Source organism: Stenella coeruleoalba, assembly GCF_951394435.1.
Source record: "Stenella coeruleoalba genome assembly, chromosome: 3".
Classification (NCBI taxonomy): domain Eukaryota; kingdom Metazoa; phylum Chordata; class Mammalia; order Artiodactyla; family Delphinidae; genus Stenella; species Stenella coeruleoalba.
Window position 1 is genome coordinate 27,286,987 of NC_137148.1, and position 20,139 is coordinate 27,307,125.

The following is a 20,139-nucleotide window of genomic DNA, read 5'->3' on the forward strand; positions in this document are numbered from 1 at the left end:
GGAGGGAGGGAGATGCAAGAGGCAAGAGGTATGGGGATATATGTATATGCATAACTGATTCACTTTGTTATAAAGCAGAAACTAACACACCATTGTAAAGCAATTATGCTCCAGTAAAAACGTAAATAAAAGAAAAAGAAAAAATAATTCACTATAATACGTCATCAAAGAGAAAACTATGACCTCATCTTGGAAGGAGGCACAGAAAGTGAATTAAAAAAAAAAAAGACCAATATCAGTATCAATTGGAAGCAATGCTTATTGTTAACAGTTTGGGTTTTTTAAAGTAACTTTACCAAACTTTCAACATATATTCTTAGACAACTGATCAGACACTTGTGGCTCTGCCCTTTAAAATCCTTTTCTGAGAATGACTGATGTGGAATAAATTGCAGATATTTAAAGTAGACAATTTTGTGAGTTTCAATGTATGTGGACATCTGTAAAACCATCATCATAATCAAGCTATGAACATATCCTTCAGTCTCTAGGGCTTCCTCAAGTCCCTTTGTAATCCATACCTCTGTTCACCGCTAAATCCATATCCACAGGGAACAACTGATATGCTTTCTTATACCATAGATTAATTTGCTTTTTCTAGAATTTTATATAAATGAAATCACACACTGATTTCTTTTGGGGTTCTTTCAATCAGCAATATTTTTGAAATGCTTCTATGTTGCTCGGTAGTATTCTATTAAATAAATATATCCCCATTTGTTTATTCATTCACCTATTGATAGACACTCAGGTTGTTTTTAGGTTTTGGCTATTGTAAATAAAACCACTACAAACAAGTCTTTGTGTGGACAAATGCTTTCAGTTCTTTTGGGTAAATGCATAATATTGCAATGGCTAGATGGTATGGTAGATGTATGTGTAACTTTTAAAAAAAATGCTGAGAAGGGCTTCCCTGGTGGTGCAGTGGTTGAGGGTCCGCCTGCCGATGCAGGGGACACGGGTTCGTGGCCCGGTCCGGGAGGATCCCACATGTCGCGGAGAGGCTGGGCCCGTGAGCCATGACCGCTGTGCCTGCGCACCCGGAGCCTGTGCTCCGCAACGGGAGAGGCCACAACAGTGAGAGGCCTGCGTACCGCAAGAAAAAAAAAAAAAAGCTGGGAAAACAAATCTAAACCACATCTTCATATTGTATATGAAGATGGCACTTCATAAGCAATAGGATAGCTATAATTTAAAAATGGAAAATAAGTTTTGATGAGGCTACAGAGAAACTGGAACACTAAAGCATTGGTGGGAATGTAAAGCACTACAGCCACTGTGGAAATAGTTTGGTGGTTCATCATAATGTTAAACATAAAATTATCATATGACTCAGCAAATCTACTTCTGGGTATATTATCTAAAAGAATTGAAAACAGGTTCTCAAACAAATACTGGTTTACACATGCTCATAGTAGGACTTAACTATAGCCAAAATGTGAACACAATCCAAATGTATATCAATGGATGAATGATAAACAAAATGCGAATACATAGAATGAAATGTTACTCTGTCATAAAAAGGTTCAAGTACTGATACATTCTACAATGTGAATGAACCTCAAAAACATTAAGTGAAGAAGTTAGACACAAAAAATCACATATAGTATGATTCCATTTATGTGAAATATTCAGAATAGATAAATCTATAGAGGCAGAAATCAAATGAGTGTTAGTTCCAGCAATGGTGGGAAGGATAAATAGGAAATGATTATTTAATGGGGATGAGGATTTCTTTTGGAGTGATGAAAATGTTTTGGAACTAGATAGAAGTGATAGTTGCACAACATTATAACTGTACTAAATCCCACTAAAGTGTACTCTTTGAAAGCATTAATATTATGTTATGTGAATTTCACCTCAATTTGAAAAACCTTTTGAAATATTTTCCAAAGTGCCTTTACTATTTAAAATGGATGAGAGTTCCATAGCTCCACATCTTCATCAACACTTGGTATAGCCAGTCCCTTTCATCTTAGCCATTCAATGGGAATATAATGGTAGTTCATTGTGGCTTTATTTTATATTTCCTTAATAACTAATGATGTTCAGTATCTTCTCTTGCATTCATTTACTAACTGTATATCTTCCTTACTAAAGTGTGTTTCAGGGACTTCCATGGCGGTCCAGGGATTAAGATTCCACACTCCCAAGGCTGGTGGCCTCATTTTGATTCCTGGTCAGGGAACTAGATGCTGAAATTAAAAAGATCCCACATGCCACAACTAAGTCCTAGAGCAGCCAAATAAATAAATAATTTTAAGTGTCTCTCAAATAGTTTGCTCAACTTTTAGGTTTTTTTTTTTGGTCCTCTAATTAAGTTGTGAGAGTTCTTTACATATTCTAGATATAATTCCCTTGTTGGATAAATATTTTGAAAATATTTTATCCAGTTTGTGGGTTGACTTTTAATTTTTGTAACAGTGTTTAGAAGAACCAAAGTTTTTATATTAGATGAAGTCCAATTTCTCAATGTTTTCTTTTCTATTTGTCCTTTTTGTGTTCTAATTAATAAATCTTTGCCTAATCCATGGTAACTAAACTTTTCTCCTGTATTTTCTTTTAGAATTTTGATAGTTTTAACTCTTATGCTTAGGTCACTGATCCATTTTGAGTTAGTTTTTATATATGGTGTGAGCTATAGGTCAAGACTCTTTTTGTTTCTTTAATACCCAATTGACCTAGCACCATTTGTTTAAAATATCACCCATTTTCCACTGAATGAATACCTTGGCAACATTTTAAAAAATCAATTGACCATATATGTGTTGGCCTATTTCTTGAATCTCAGTTCTGTTCTAATGACCCATAATGTCTATATTTATGCTGATGTCACATTTTAATAAAATACAGATAATTTAAAAACTTCTATACTTTAATAACAAATTATAGTTTGTTAATATTTTTATTTTAAATAATTTTAGATTAACAGAAAAGTTGAAAGACAGTACGGAGAATTCCCACATACTCATCTCCTAGTTTCTCCCATTGTTAACACCTTATATTACCATGATACATTTGTCAAAACTAAGAAACTAATACTAATACATTACTAGTTACTGAATTCCAGACATTTAGATTTCACAAGTTTTTCCATTAATAATGTATTCTGTTCCAAGATACAACTGAGGGTACCGCATTGACTTTAGTTGTCATTTCTCCTCTGGACTATTATAGTTTCTCAGTCTTTCCTTGTTTGTCATAACCTTGATAGTTTTGAGGAGTACTGGCCACATATTCTATAAAATGTCCCATCCACACCCCAATTTGGACTGTGTGTTCTTTTTCTCATGATTAGACTGAAATTAATGGAGCTCTGTAAAGAGTAACACAGAAGTGAAGAGCCCATCTCAACACTTCAGATCACTTCACAAACATGTAATATCACTGGTTATGTTCATCTTCATCACTTGTGTGATGTAGGCCAGGTTTCTTCACTGTAAAAGTTACTATTTTATTCCTTTTCCTACTTTGTTCTTTGGAAGCAAGTTACCAAGTCTAGCCCACCCTCAAGAGAAAGAAGGGTGAGAAGCAAGTTGCACCTCATGGAAGAAGGTATTTCTACACATATTATCTGAAATTCTGTCAGATAGTTTTTCCTCTTCTATCCTATTTAATTACTTATTTAATCACTTATTTATATCAATACGGACTCATGTATATTATTTTATATTATAAGCTATGATCCAATACTGTTACTTAATTTGTTTGTCAAATTATTCCAGCTTTGGACATTGGTATCTCATCCAGGTAATCCCTATGTCCCTTTGGTATTCTGCCATCTTTCTGTTTACTGAACATTTCCTAACTTTCTGGTACTACGAAAATGTTCCATGGTAATCTTGTATTTTCTCTGCCCAGCCTAAAATCATCCATTTCTCCAAGAAGTGCTGGCTCCTTTAATTGAGTGGTATTTAGAGACCAAGATCTTGGTGCTTGGACTATACTTTTTTTTTTCCCCTTTAACATCATTATTGGAGTATAATTGCTTTACAATGTTGTGTTAATTTCTGCTGTAAAACAAAGTGAATCAGCTATATGCATACGTATATCCCCATACCCACTCCCTCTTGCGTCTCCTTCCCACACCCTTTACCTCACCCCTCTAGATGGTCTCAAAGCACCAAGCTGGTCTCCTTGTGCTATGTGGCTGCTTCCCACTAGCTATCTATTTTACATTTGGTAGTGTATATATGTCCATGCTAATCTCTCACTTCATCCCAGCATACCATTTCCCATCCCCGTGTCTTCAGGTCCATTCCCTAGTCTGTGTCTTTATTCCTGTCATGCCCCTAGGTCCATCAGAACCTTTTTTTTCTTTTTCTAGATTCCATATATATGTGTTAGCATATGGTATTTGTTTTTCTCTTTCTGACTTACTTCACTCTGTATGACAGACTCTAGGTCCATCCACCTCACTACAAATAACTCAGTTTAGTTTCTTTTTATGGCTGAGTAATATTCCATTGTACATATGTGCCACATCTTCTTTATAAAACCATCTGTTGATGGACATCCATGTCTGGCTATTGTAAATAGTGCTGCAATGAACATTGGGGTCCATGACTCCTTTTAAATTATGGTTTTCTCAGGGTATATGCCCAGTAGCAGGATTGCTGGGTCATATGGTAGTTCTATTTTTAGTTTTTTAAGGAACCTCCATACTGTTCTCCATAGTGGCTGTATCAATTTACATTCCCACCAACAGTGCAAGAGGGTTCTCTTCTCTCCACACCCTCTTCAGCATTTATTGTTTGTAGATATTTTGATGATGGCCATTCTGAGCAGTGTGAGGTGTTACCTCATTGTAGTTTTGATTTGCATTTCTCTAATGATTAGTGATGTTGAGAATGTTTTCATGTGTATGTTGGCAATCTGTATATCTTCTTGGGAGAAATGTCTATTTAGGTCCTCTGCTCATGTTTGGATTGGGCTGTTTTTTTGTATTGTTTTGTTTTTGATATTGAGCTGCATGAGCTGCTTGTATATTTTGGAAATTAATGCTTTGTCAGTTGCTTCATTTGCAAATATCATCTCTCATTCTGAGGGTTGTCTTTTCACCTTGTTTATGGTTTCCTTTGCTGTGCAAAGCTATGAAGTTTCATTAGGCCCCATTTGTTTATTTTTGTTCCTTTTTCCTTTTCTCTAGGAGATGAGTCAAAAAGGATCTTGCTGTAATTTATGTCATAGAGTGTTCTGACCATGTTTTCCACTAAGAGTTTTATACTGTGTGGCCATACATTAAGTCTTTAATCCATTTTGAGTTTATTTTTGTGTATGGTGTTAAAGAGTGTTCTAATTTCATTCTTTTACATGTAGCTGTCGAGTTTTCCCAGCACCACTTACTGAAGAGGTGGCCTTTCCTCCACTGTATACTCTTGCCTCCTTTATCAAAGATATATTGACCATATGTGCGTGGGTTTATCTCTGGGCTTTCTATCCTGTTCCATTGATCTATATTTCTATTTTTGTGCCAGTACCATCATGCCTTGATAACTGTAGCTTTGTAGTATAGTCTGAAGTCTGGGAGCCTGGTTCCTCCAGCTCCATTTTTCTTTCTCAAGACTGCTTTGGCTATTTGGGGTCTTTTGTGTTTCCATACAAATTGTGCAACTGTTTGTTCTAGTTCTGTGAAAAATGCGATTAGTAGTTTGATAGGGATTACACTGAATCTGTAGACTGCTTTGGGTAGTATAGTCATTTTCACAATATTGATTCTTCCAATCCAAGAACATGGTATATCTCTCCATCTGTGTGTGTCATCTTTGATTTCTTTCATCAGTGTCTTATAGTTTTCTGCATACACATTTTTTGTCTCCATAAGTAGGTTTCTTGCTAGGTATTTAATTCTTTTTGTTGCAATGGTAAATGGGAGTGTTTCCTTAATTTCTCTTTCAGATTTTTCATCATTACTGCATAGGAATGCAAGAGATTTCTGTGCATTAATTTTGTATCCTACTACTCTACCGAATTAATTGATTGGCTCTAGTAGATAGCAACTTTAGGATTCTCTATGTATAGTATCATGTCATCTGCAAACAGTGACAGGTTTACTTCTTGTTTTCTGATTTGGATTCCTTTTTTTTCTTATTCTTCACTAATTGCTGTGGCTAAAACTTCCAAAACTGTTGAATAATAGTGGTGAGAGTGGGCAACCTTGTCTTTTAACTGATCTTAGTGGAAATTGTTTCAGATTTTCACCATTGAGAATGATGTTGGCTGTGGGTGTGTCATATATGGCCTTTATTATGTTGAGGTAGGCTCCCTCTATGCCTACTTTCTGGAGAGTTTTTTTCATAAATGGGTGTTGAATTTTGTCAAAAGCTTTTTCTGCATCTATTGAGATTATCATATGGTTTTATCCTTCATTTTGTTAGTATGGTGTATCACATTAATTGATTTGCATATATTGTAGAATCCTTGCATTCCTGGGATAAAATTCACTTGATCATAGTGTATGATCCTTTTAATGGGCTGTTGGATTCTGTTTGCTAGTATTTTGTTGAGGATTTTTGCATCTATATTCATCAGTGATATTGGCCTGTTGTTTTCTTTTTTTGTGACATCTTTGTCTGGTTTTGGTATCAGGGTGATGGTGGCCTCGTAGAATGAGTTTTGGGGTGTTCCCTCCTCTGCTCTAGTTTGGAAAAGTTTGAGAAGGATAGGTGTTAGCTCTTCTCTAAATGTTTGATAGAATTTGCCTGCGAAGCCATCTGGTCCTGGACTTTTGTTTGTTGGAAGATTTTTAATCACAGTTTCGATTTCAGTGCTTGTGATTGGTCGGTTTATATTTTCTATTTTTTCATGGTACAGTCTCAGAAGGTTGTGCTTTTCTAAGAATTTGTCCATTCCTTCCAGGTTGTCCATTTAATTGGCATAGAGTTGTTTGTAGCAATCTCTCATGATCCTTTGTATTTCTGCAGTGTCAGTTGTTACTTCTCCTTTTTCATTTCTAATTCTGTTGATTTCAGTCTTCTCCTTTTTTTTCTTGATGAGTCTGGCTAATGGTTTATTAATTTTATTTATTGTCTCAAAGAACCAGCTTTTAGTTTTATTGATCTATGCTATCATTTCCTTCATTCTTTTTCTTTAATTTCTGGTCTGATCTTTATAATTTCTTTCCTTCTGCTAACATTTTTTTTTTTGTTGTTCTTCTTTCTCTAATTTCTTTAGGCATAAGGTTAGGTTGTTTATTTGAGATTTTTTTGTTTGTTGAGTTTGGATTGTGTTGCTATAAACTTCCCATGAGAACTGCTTTTGCTGCATCCCATAGGTTTTCGGTTGTTGTGTTTTCATTGTCATTTGTATCTAGGTATTTTTTGATTTCCTCTTTGATTTCTTCAGTGATCTCTTGGTTATTTAGCAGCGTATTGTTTAGCCTCCATGTGTTTGTATTTTTTACAGTTTTTTTTCCTGTAATTGATATCTAGTCTTGTACTGTTTTGGCTGGAAAAGATACTTGATACCATTTCAATTTTCTTAAATTTACCAAGGCTTGATTTGTGACCCAAAATATGGTCTATCCTGGAGAATGTTCCATGAACACTTGAGAAGAAAATGTATTGTGTTGTTTTTGGATGGAATGTCCTATAAATATCAATTAAGTTCATCGTGTTTAATGTGTCATTTAAAGCTTGTGTTTCTCTATTTATTTTCATTTTGGATGATCTGTCCATTGCTGAAAGTGGGGTGTTAAAGTCCCCTACTATGAATGTGTTACTGTCGATTTCCCCTTTCATGGCTGCTAGCATTTGCCTTATGTATTTTGAGGTGCTCCTATGTTGGGTGCATAAATATTTACAGTTGTTTTATCTTCTTCTTGGATTGATCCCCTGATCATTATGTAGCATCCTTCTTTGTCTCTTGTAAGTCTTTATTTTAAAGTCTATTTTGTCTGATATGAGTATTGCTACTCCAGCTTTCTTTTGATTTCCACTTACATGAAATATCTTTTTCCATCCCCTCACTTTCAGTCTGTATGTGTCCCTAGGTCTGAAGTGGGCTCTTGTAGACAGCATATGTATGGGTCTTTTATTTCTATCCATTCAGCCAGTCTACGTCTTTTGGTTGGAGCATTTATTCCACTTACATTGAAGGTAATTATCAGTATGTATGTTCCTCTTACCATTTTCTTAATTGTTTTGGGTTTGTTTTTGTAGGTTTTTTCCTTCTCTTGTGTTTCCTGCCTAGAGAAGTTTTTTAGCATTTGTTGTAAAGCTGGTTTGGTGGTGCTGAATTCTCTTAGCTTTTGCTTATCTCTAAAGGTTTTAGTTTCTCTGTCGAATCTGAATGAGATCCTTGCTGAGTAATCTTGGTTCTAGATTTTTCCCTTTCTTCACTTTAAATATGTCCTGCCACTCCCTTCTGGCTTGCAGAGTTTCTGTTGAAAATCAGCTGTTAACCTTATGGGGATTCCCTTGTATGTTATTTGTTGCTTTTCCCTTGCTGCTTTCAATATTTTTTCCTTGTATTTAATTTTTGATAGTTTCAATAATATGTATCTCTGAGTGTTTCTCTTTGGGTTTATCTTGTATGGTACTCTCTGTGCTTCCTGGACTTGACTGACTATTTCCTTTCCCATGTTACGGAAGTTTTCAACTATAATCTCTTCAAATTTTTTCTCAGCCCCTTTCTTTTTCTCTTCTTCTTCTGGAACCTATATAATTCGAATGTTGGTGTGTTTAATGCTGTCCCAGAGGTCTCTGAGACTGTCCTCAAGGCTTTTCATTCTTTTTTCTTTATTCTGCTCTCTGGCAGTTATTTCCACCATTTTATCTTCCAGCTCACTTATCTGTTCTTCTGGCTCAGCTCTTCTGCTATTGATTCCTTCTAGAGTATTTTTATTTTCAGGAATTGTGTTGTTCATCACTCTTTGTTTGCTCTTTAGTTCTTCTCGATACTTGTTAAATGTTTCTTGTATTTTCTCCATTGTGTTTCCGAGATTTTGGATCATCTTTACTATCATTACACTGAATTCTTTTTCGGGTAGGTTGCCTATTTCGTCTTATTTCTCTTGTAGGTTTTTACCTTTTTGTTCGTTTGTAACATATTTTTTTGTTGTTTCATTTTTTTTTCTCTTTTTGATGGGTGGTGCTGTATTCCTGTCTTACTGGTTGTTTGGCCTGAGACATCCAGCACTGGAATTTTCAGGCAGTTGGATAGAGCTGGGTCTCGGTGCTGAGATGAGGACCTCCGAGGGGCCTTACTCCGATTAATATTCCCTGGGTTCTGAGGTTCTGTGTTAGTCCAGCGGTTTGGACTCAGAGCTCCCACCACAGGAGCTCAGGCCCGACCTCCAGCCTGGGAGCCTAGATCTCGCAAGCTTTGTGGTGTGGTAAAAAAAAAAAGAAGAAGAAAAAAAGGAGCAGTACAGTATCAAAGAATAAAGAACGAAATACAATTAGAAAGATAAAAAATATATTAGGAAAAAGAAAACTGTAATTGAAAGAACTGCAACAAAGTAAAATAAAATCACAAAAGGAAAAAGAAAAAAAAAGGGGGGGGCAAACAAGCCAAAAGGAAAGGCGAGAACAATAACAAAGTATAAATAATAAAATTAGAAAAATAAAAGATTTATTAGGAAAAATAAAAATATGTAAGTATCAACAACAATGGATCAACAAGGTAAAACAGAACCCCAATCTCAAAAAGGAAAAAAGAAAAGAAAAAAAAAAGCCTTGGCTATGTGGGCGGAGTTTAGGCAGGGGTGGAACTTAGGCAGGGGCAGGGTTTATGGTGGGGCTGGACCTAGGCGGGTGGTGGGGGTGACGTTTGAGCATGGGGCAGGGCCTAGGTGGGGCGACGCTCAAGCCTGGGGCAGGGCCTCTGCTTAGGACCTGCGCAGAAGGGGAGAAGCAGCACATGGAACAGAGGGCCTCTGGAGTATGGAGTTCTGGAGTTTCGAGGTAGGGCCCGGAGTGAGGGTGAGGGGCAGGGCTTGGGCTCTGTGTGGCAGGAGGGTGGCTCTGAGGGCAGAGAATCACTGGCTGCGTTCCCTTTTGTTCCTTCATGCCCCTCCCCCACTGTCTCCCCCATCACCACTGGACCGCTAACCATACGTGGGTCCTTCTGTGTGTAGGAACTCCTCCCCTCCCCCAGCCGCCCCTCAGGGGTGCCGGTCCCGTAGGCCCAGCCTTTACTTTTGCTCCCCCTTCCCTCCCTCCCACTCAGGGCCCACGGGGCTGGAGGGGGCCTCGGTGGGCAGAGGGTCAGGCCCGGGATCTCAGCAGGTTCCTGGGAGTCCAAGTGGGCAGGGGAAGCCTGGCTACACTCCCTTTTGATCCTCTGCCCTTCTAGTGGTTCCCCAATTTCCCCCTTCCGGTGTGGGATCCCTTCCCCTCCCCCAGCTGCCCCTCAGGGGCGCCAGTCCTGTCCCGCCTCCACTTCTCCTCCCCCTTCACTCCCCCCACACCACATGTCCTACCTGTCACTGGGGGTTCCTCCCTTCCCCTTAGGTGTCTGTGATCCCCCACCAGTGCATGGTAGGTGCCCTAGTTGTGAGGAGATGCGAATTCCACGTCCTCCTAGTATGCCATCTTGATTCCACTGGACTATACTTTTTAAAAAATTATTGTAGTTTTATCATATATATTATAATCAGGGAATATAAATCCTTCATTTTGGGGTCTCTATAAAAATTACTTGGGTTATTCTAGGTCCTTTGCCTTTCTACATAAATTTTAGTCTCATTTGTCAATTTCCAATTTCTGCTTATATTTTGTTTGGAGTTGCACAGAACCTATATATAAATTTGAAGATAACTGATATCTAAATAATATTGGGTCTTTGGATATATGAATAAGGTGTATCTTTCCATTTACTTAGGTCTTTAATTTCTCTCTACCATGTTTCATAGTTTTTAGTATGTAGGTCTTGAATGTCTGTTGTCAAAATAATCAGAGTATTACATATTTTTGATGTTACTGTAAATAGTACTTTATTAATTTCATTTTCTATGTGGCCATTATTAGTATATGAAAATTTCATTTTCTATGTGGCCATTATTAGTATATATAGTATAATGGCCATTATTAGTATTAGTCTTTAATTTCTCTCTACCATGTTTCATAGTTTTTAGTATGTAGGTCTTGAATGTCTGTTGTCAAAATAATCAGAGTATTACATATTTTTGATGTTACTGTAAATAGTACTTTATTAATTTCATTTTCTATGTGGCCATTATTAGTATATGAAATATGCCACATTTCTAAATTCATTTACTAGCTGTAATAGGTTTTGACTAGATTACTTAAAATTTTCTACATAGATGATCATGGATCTATGAATAAAGTCAGCTTAAATTTTTTTCTTTCCATTATATATGTCTTTAATACTTTTTTTTGTTTTATTGCACTTGCTCATATTTCCAGTAAAGTGTTCAAAAGAAGTGATGAGAGTGAATATCTTTGCCTCATTCTTGATCATAGAAGGAAAGCATTCAACCTTTCATCTTTAAATATGATGTCAGTCCTAGGTTTTTCATGTATGTCTTTTATTAGGTTCACAAACTTTTTCTATTTCTAGTCTGCTTTCCTTAGTATAAAAAGTGTCCTTTTACCTCTGGCTGTTTTTAAGATTTTCTCTTTAAGCAATTTGATTATTATGTCCTACAACTTTTTTTTATTTGGGTTTTGTTTAGCTTGTTCCTGTGGCTTCATAGTTCTCATAAAATTTGGAAATTTTCATCCAATATTTCTTCAAATATTTTTTCTGTGATCCTTCCTACTCATCTTCTAGGATTCCAATTATACACACTCAGGAAGAAGGGAAAAATGAAATTTGGGTATGACCACAAATCTCTGTCACATGGATATTTTAAATCCAACAACAGATCCTGTTCCAATTTTTGCACTGGCTTTATCTTATTTAATTCTATAGTTCACAGTAGCCATGTTAGATCTTTTCATTTTCAAATATTATGAGGTGTAAGCAAATATTTCTAAATACCTCAGAACCACAGCTCTTTCAGTATAACAGAGTGTTCAATAACTACTGTTATCTAACTGCTTGGATCTCTAATTTCAGATGGATGTTTTCCTAAGCAAATAGAACTTCTCTCCACCCGGGCAGAGTGTACTGTCACCTTCTTAGGTATTTATGTGAAACACCTGTCCCATTCCCATGTGAAGTCACAATATAGTAGGTTATGTGAAATAATAGAATTATAACTGATAAATAGAAGAAACACAAAGCAAGAAGCAATTAGCTCAGTCACAGATGAAAGAAGCTTACAGAAGGCTATCAACAGAAGGAAATCCTGAGTAGGAGCCTGAAACATGCTCACCAGGAAACTAAGAAGGGAAAGAATATATAAGACAGAGTTATAGAAGCATAAGAGAATCTGCTGTGATGGGATCATTGAGAACCTTTCAGTACTGTGGTAGAACAAAATGGGAAGAGTAGGTAGGAGATCGAGGTTGGAAAGGAGAATGCTTTGTATGCCATGATGGGGAGTCTGAATATAACCAGGGGAGTGACATGGTTGTATTTACATTTCAGAAAAATTACTCTGGTAGCTATGCAGGGAGGAGAAATAATAGCGGATAGGAGATTTGTGGAAGAAAACCATAACCCAGAAAAAATACAATGAAATCTTAGATTAAGGAAGCAAGAAGAAATAAGATGGAACAAATTCAGGAGATAATTTTTTAAATTACTTACTGTATGCTAGGCCTAAACGCCTGAAATGTTATTAACACATTTCTTTCTACACATCATCCTTATGAACTAGGTACAACTTTACACATAAAGGATCTGAGCTCACATAAATGTGTAACCAGAATTCAAATGTAGGTATTCTGACACCATGGTCCATATTTTTGACCTTAGGAAAGCACAATCAACAGAATTTGGGAACTGTTCTGTTGGATAAAGGACCAATAGATATTCTTACCAGCACCTAATAGGTACTGAGCAAAAGGTAATAAATGATTAAGAAAGAAAGAAATGACAAGATACTCCACCAGAGTGCCATTCCTTGCATTGATTTTATGTATTCCAAATATGGAATTTTCTATAGGAAAATGTCAAGTCCTGTAGAAATTATGGGTTGTATTATTTCCTCAAAAAAATTTTGAGCAGAACACAGAGCTAGAATTCCATATGCTGAACTGTAAGCTTGTTTTGGATACCCTGGAGTAAAAACCCTCCTGTGCCTCAGAACACAAGTCTGAATCCCATCCCCAAACATACATATACTCATGAACATTCCCTGAAGAAAGGGGTGACAAAAATCACCCCTCGCTTACTCTCTACTTTTCACTGTTAGCTCTGACCAACATGTGGCTTCTCAATTATTAAATAGACCTAATAGTTGGGCTGATTATCCAGGGAAGTGTGGGCTCTTCATAGACAGGGCTGAAGTTGGCTGACACCACCATCTACTGGTCCTTTAGCACAAGGTATCGTATTCATTTCTAGCCTCTAGCAGCACATTCACAAGTTGGCCCCATAATTAACTAAATGGGCCCCTTCATTTAGGAGTGCCTCAGTCCTGAAGTCTCATTCCTGTCAGAGAGTCATCTCTTCTAGCCTATTTACTGAGGAGAGAAGGACTATTTATAAAATCAAACTTACTTTGATGTGAATCAGCACATTAACATACATTTCAAATTAGCATCAATGGATCACATTCTAGCCTCTTAGCCTCCACTGGCTCTGAAAAAACAGCCAGGCCCATACAGTTTCATTTACATCCTGTCAGGCACTCCATTACTTGCTATAGGCTGGGGAACCCAGCTGCTGAGGAGAGATTCCAGCTGGCTCGCAGACTTTCTCACCAAGCAATATGCTGAGTTAGCTCTAAGATACATATCTCAAGAAAAAAGCCTAAGTATACAAGATGAGAGTTTAATTAATACAAGAATGCCTCCTTTCCCTATGTGTATCATGTTATGTTAGTGTATATATGGCTGTGTGTGGGGGGTGAGTTATCTCCCAACAAAGGAGTAGAGAACATTCTTCCATATCTTAATGCTTGTGGATTTAATTCAGTCTAGTTAATTAAATATTTGTTGATTGTCTACCAGTTAGTTTCCAAGTATTGTGCTTTGCAGTGTTATGACCAACAGAACTAACATAACGTTTCTTCCCTTAAGATGCTCACCATCTATAATCCAGCAATTCTACTTCTGGGTATATATCTAAAGGAAACAAAATCTCTATCTCAAAAAGATCTGCACTCCCATGTTCACTGCAGCATTATTAAACTAGTCAAGACATGGAAACAACCTGGATGTCTATCAGGAGATGAATGGCTAAAGAAAATGTGGTATATATATACAATGGAATATTATTTGGCCATAAAAAAGGACATCTTGCCATTTGCAGCAATATGGATGGACCTTGAGGGCATTATGTTAGGTGAAACAAGTCAGACATGGAAAGACAAATACTGTATGATCTTTTTGGGAGTCTGAAAAAACTGAACTCACAGGAATGGAACAGAGAACAGATTCATGGTTGCCAGAGATGGGGCTTGGGGGTAGGGGAAACAGGTGAACGTGATCAAAAGGCACAAACTTTCAGTTACAAGATACGTAAGTTCCGGGGATGTAATGTATAGCATGATGGCTAAAGTTTACAATACTGTATTGTATATTTGAAAGTTGCTAAGAGAGAAGATAGAAGCAGGGACAAATCCACTACAACAGGAATTAAAGCACAGAATACTGGCACAGATTTGAATAGGTTGGTACATTTTGCTGTTGGGAATATATAGGAATTCACATCTGATTTTTTTTTTCATATAAAGTCATCAAGCAGTAGTGAAAGGGGAGGAGTGTTGTTAATGTATGAATTACAGTTTGCATATTTTTTGAAACACTTTGACCAGTTTCTTTTTCTTGGTGTCCTGGAAATACCCCCTTTTCCTTAGTATGGGGACTTTCCTCGTGGAACAGTGGTTAGGAATCTGCCTGCCAAGGCGGGGGACACAGGTTCGATCCCTGGTCTGGGAAGATCCCACATGCCACGGAGCAACTAAGCCCATGTGCCACAACTACTGTGCCTGCACCCTAGCGACTGCGAGCCACAACTACTAAGCCCACATGCCACAACTACTGAACCCCGTGTGCCTAGAGCCCGTTCTCAGCAACAAGAGAAGCCACCACAATGAGAAGCCCGTGCACCACAACGAAGAGTAGCCCCTGCTCACCGCAACTAGAGAAAGTCTGCATGCAGCAACGAAGACCCAATGCAGCCAAAAATAAATAAATAAATAAATTAAAAAAAAAAAAGTATGGCCTAGTCCAGAGAGTGCTCATAGTTAACGGAAGACTGTAAAACATCACTTTTTCTTTACTATCAACTTGAATTTATCTATATGTATTTACATAATTCTACTGTAAAATTATAAATATTGACATTTAATAAGATTGTAAAATCTTAAATATTGAATGTGTAGGAGGCATTAGAGATTTTCTACTCATGGCCCTTTGTTACAGATAAATCTGAGTCATAATTTCAGCAATTTGCATGATATAGATATATAGTGGTAAAAAAGAACAGATCCTATATATCCTAATTGTCATTCCAATGATATTCCATGCCTCTCATGTTTCAGTAACTTATGAAATAATTTTCTAGTTGGCATTGAGATATACATTATTTTTGCAGACCAAGTGGCTGCTAATACAGTGTCCACCTTTACATCTATCATAAATCCAAGGCATTCCTTTATGAAGTATTCTCTGAGCTCTTCAAGTATTGGCTGTTTCTCATTATTCAGGTGTCACTTCAAATGTCATTCTCTCAGAAAGGTCTTTCTTGACCACACATACCCTTCTGTGACTGCCATTAGCACACCATCTTATTTTATTTCCTTCATAACAATATACCTAATGTAAGTTATGGCACTTGTTTCCTTTTATATTGTCTATGTCCCCCATAACACACTCTCCCTTTACAAATGTAAGCACCATGAGTGCTAGGCGACTTGTCCATCTCAACTATAACTATAAGCTCAGAGCCTTGTATTGAGCAAACTGACAATTTAATCAGTGACTAATTTAACTAACTTAAATAATAAATAAATACTTGAACAAACCAGAGTTTTTAAACACCTAGAGATTATATAAAAATATTACATATATTTTTAACTTACACTCTAGCAAAATGTCAAATCCCTAAAGTAGCTATTTTAATAGTGATTTTGAAAGCAAATGGTACTATTTTATTTTTATATATTTGAAACTTTTTATTTAGAAATAATTTCAGACTTACAAAAATAGTACAAAGAATTCCCACATATCCTTCACCCAGATCCCCCAATTGTAAGAATTTTACCACATTTGTTTTGTCATTTCCTCCCCTCTCCCCATCCCTACTAATGTGTTCACTCTTTACCCCTAAATACATCAATGTGTGTATATCACAAAACCAAGGACACTTCGGACACAACTTTAGTGCAGTGATCAAAATCCAGAAACTATCACTGACACATTATTATCTAACCTATAGGCCTTATTCAAATATTACCAATTGTCTCACTAATATCCTTTATAGAAAAATGATTTTTTTTCCTGGTCCAGATTCCAATCTAAGATCATACACTGAATTTAGTAGTCATGTCTCCTTTATTCTAGATCAGTTTCTCAGTCTTTAATGACTTTAACATTTTGTAGAATATCCCTCAATTTAGCTTCACTTGATGTTTCCTCAAGGTTAGATTCACTTTTCCACTTTTGGCAGGAATAACAGAAGAAATTCTGTGTCTTCCAGGTACACATTTTCAGGAAGCACATGATATTCGTCCCATTACCAGCAATTTGGTTGTGGTGGTTTCTGTCAGGTTTGTCCACCATAAAGTTACTATTTTTCTTTTTATAATTAATTACTATTTTATGGAGAGATGCTTTGAGATTATGTAAAAATCTCATTTCTCATCCGGAAACTTTTGTCCATTAGTTTTGTTTTATTGTGCTTTACTTTATTGCCCTTTGCAGATGTTGTGTTTTTTACAAATTGAAAGGTCGTGGCAACCCTGTGTTGAGCAAATCTATTTGTGCCATTTTCCCAAAAGGATTTGCTCACTCTATGTGTCACATTTCGGTAATTCCTGCAATATTTCAAACTTTTTCATTATTATTATATTTGTTATGGTGATCATAATCTTTGATGTTACTGTTGTAATCATTTTGGGACACCACAAACTGTGCCTATATAAGACAGCGAAGTTAATAAATGTGTGTGTTCTGAGTGCTCCATTAACTGGCCCCTGTCTCTCTCACTCTTCTTGGGCATCCCTATTTCCTGAGACACAACGATATTGAAATTGGCCAATTAATAATTGTACAATGGCCGCTTAAGTGTTCAAGTGAAAGGAAGAGTCTCATGTCTCTCACTTTAAATCAAAAGTTAGAAATGGGCTTCCCTGGTGGCGCAGTGGTTGAGAGTCCACCTGCCGATGCAGGGGACACGGGTTCGTGCCCCAGTCTGGGAAGATCCCATATGCCGTGGAGCAGCCGGGCCCGTGAGCCATGGCTGCTGAGCCTGCGCGTCCGGAGCCTGTGCTCCGCAACGGGAGAGGCCACAACAGTGAGAGGCCCACGTACCGCAAAAAAAAAAAAAAAAAAAAAAGTTAGGTCATATGGTAGTTCTATTTGTAGTTTTTTAAGGAACCTCCATACTGTTCTCCATAGTGGCTGTACCAATTCACTTTGTTATAAAGCAGAAACTAACACACCATTGTAAAGCAATTATACTCCAATAAGGATGTAAAAAATAAATAAATAAAATACTCAGTATTCTGAGAGAAAAAAAAAAGTTAGAAATGATTACACTTAGAAATGATTAAGCCAAAAGAGGCCAAAAGCTAGGCCTCTTGATCCAGGTGGCCAAGTTGTGAATGCAAAGGAAAAGTTCCTGAAGAAAATTAAAAGTGCTATTCCAGTGAACACACAAATGTTAAACTGTGAAACCACTTTATTGCTGATACGGAGAAAGTTTTAGTGGTCTGGATAGAAGATCAAACCAGCTACAACATTCCCTTAAGCCAAAGCCTAATCCAGAGCAAGGCCCTGACTCTTTAATTCTGTGAAGGCTGAGAGAGGTGAGAAAGCTGCAGAAGAAAAGTCTGAAGCTAGCAGAGGTTGGGTTCATGAGGTTTAAGGAGAGAAGTCGTCTCCACAACATGAAAGTGCAAGGTGAAGCAGCAAGTGCTAATGTATAAACTGCTGCAGGTTATCCAAAAGATCTAGCTAAGGTCATTAATGAAGGTGTCTACGCTACACAACAGATTTTCAATGTAGATAAAACAGCCTTCTATTGGAAGAAGGTGCCATTTAGGACTTTCATAGCTGGAGAGGAGAAGTCAATGCCTGGCTTCAAAGCTTCAAAGGACAGGCTGACTGTCTAGTTAGGGGCTAATGCAGCCAGTTACAGTGCTCATTTACCATTCCCAAAATCCTAGAACCCTTAAAAATTATGCTATATCTACTTTGCCTGTGCTCTATAAATGGAACAACAAAGCCTGGACAATAGCACATCTGTTTACAACATGCTTTACTGAATGTTTTAAGCCCACTGTTGAGACCTACTGCTCAGAAAAATATTCCTTTCAAAATATCACTGCTCATTGACAATGCATCTGGTCTCACAATAGCTCTGATGGAGATGTACGAGATAAATGTTGCTTTCATGTCTGTTAACACAACATCCATTCTGTAGCCCATGGATCAAGGAGTAATTTCAACTTCCAAGTCTTAGTATTTAAGAAATACATTTTGTAAGGCTAAAGCTTCCATAGATAGTGATTCCTCTGATGAATATTGGCAAAGTTAATTGAAAACCTTATGGAAAGGACTTACCATTCTACATGCCATTAAGAACTTCTGTGATTTATGGGAAGAGGTCGAAATATCAAACTTAACAGGAGTTTGGATGAAGGTGATTCCAAACCTCATGGATGACTTGGAGGGTTTCAAGACTTCAGTGGAAGATGTAACTGCATGTGGTGGAAACAGCAAGGGAACTTGAATTAGAAGTGGAGCCTGAAAATATGAATGAATTGCTGCAATCTCATGATAAAACCTTAAAGGATGAGGTGTTACTTCTTATGGATGAACAAAGGAAATGGTTTCTTGAGATGGAATTTACTGCTGATGAAAATTCTGTGGAGACTGTTGAAATGACAATGAAGGATTTAGAATATTACATAAACTTAGTTGATAAAACAGCGGCAGAGTTTGAGAAGACTGACTCCAATTTTGAAAGAAATTCTGTGAGTAAAATGCTATCAAACGGCACGGCATGCTACAGAGAAATTATTTGTGAAAGGAAGAGTCAATCAATGTGGCAAACTTCATTGTTGTCTTCTTTTTCCTTCCAGTTTTATTAAGATATACTTGACATACAGCACTGTGTAAGTTTAAGGTGTAGAGCATAATGATTTGACTTACATACATCATGAAATGGTTACCACAGTAAGTTTAGTGAATATTCACTATCTCATATACATACAAAATAAAAGAAATAGAAAAATATTTTTCCTTATGATGAGAACTCAGGATTTACTCTCTTAACAACTTTTATATATAACAGTGTTAATTATATTTATCATGTTGTGCATTACATCCTTAGTTCTTACTTATAACTGAAGTTTGTACTTTTTTTACTACCTTCGCCCAATTCTCCCTCCTCCCCAACCCCTTCCTCTGGTAACCACAAATCTGATCTCTTTTTCTATGAGTTTGTTTTTGAAGTGTAATTGACCTACAACACTATGTTAGTTTCTGGTACATAACACAGTGATTCACTATTCTATACCTTTCAAGATGATCATCATAAGTCTAATTACCATATGTCAACATACATAGATATTACATAATTATTGACTATATTCCCCACATTATACATTTCATACCCATGACTCACTGATTTTTGTAACTGGAAAGTTTGTAGTTTAATTTTTGTAACTGGAAGTTTCTAGCTCTTAATATCCCTCATCCCTCATGCCCCACCCCTTCTTCCCCTCTGGCAACTACCTGTTTGTTCTCTGCATCTATGACTCTGTTTCTGTTATGTCTATTCATTTGTTTTTGTTTTTATTTTTATGTTTTGATTCCACATATAAGTGAAATCATACAGTATTTGTCTTTCTCTGTCTGACTTGTTTCACCTAGTATAATACCCTGTTGTCCC

General features: G+C 36.8%; 1 long non-coding RNA gene across 1 annotated transcript in view; it reads right to left on the reverse strand.

Moving 5' to 3' along the window:
* The window catches only part of LOC307183860, a 242,694-nt gene that overhangs the window by 18,650 nt on the left and 203,905 nt on the right, over positions 1-20,139 (reverse strand). Inside the window, exon 3 of the long non-coding RNA XR_013827626.1 lies at positions 18,807-18,943. This is a non-coding gene — a long non-coding RNA (uncharacterized lncRNA). The remainder of the gene's footprint in view (positions 1-18,806; positions 18,944-20,139) is intronic.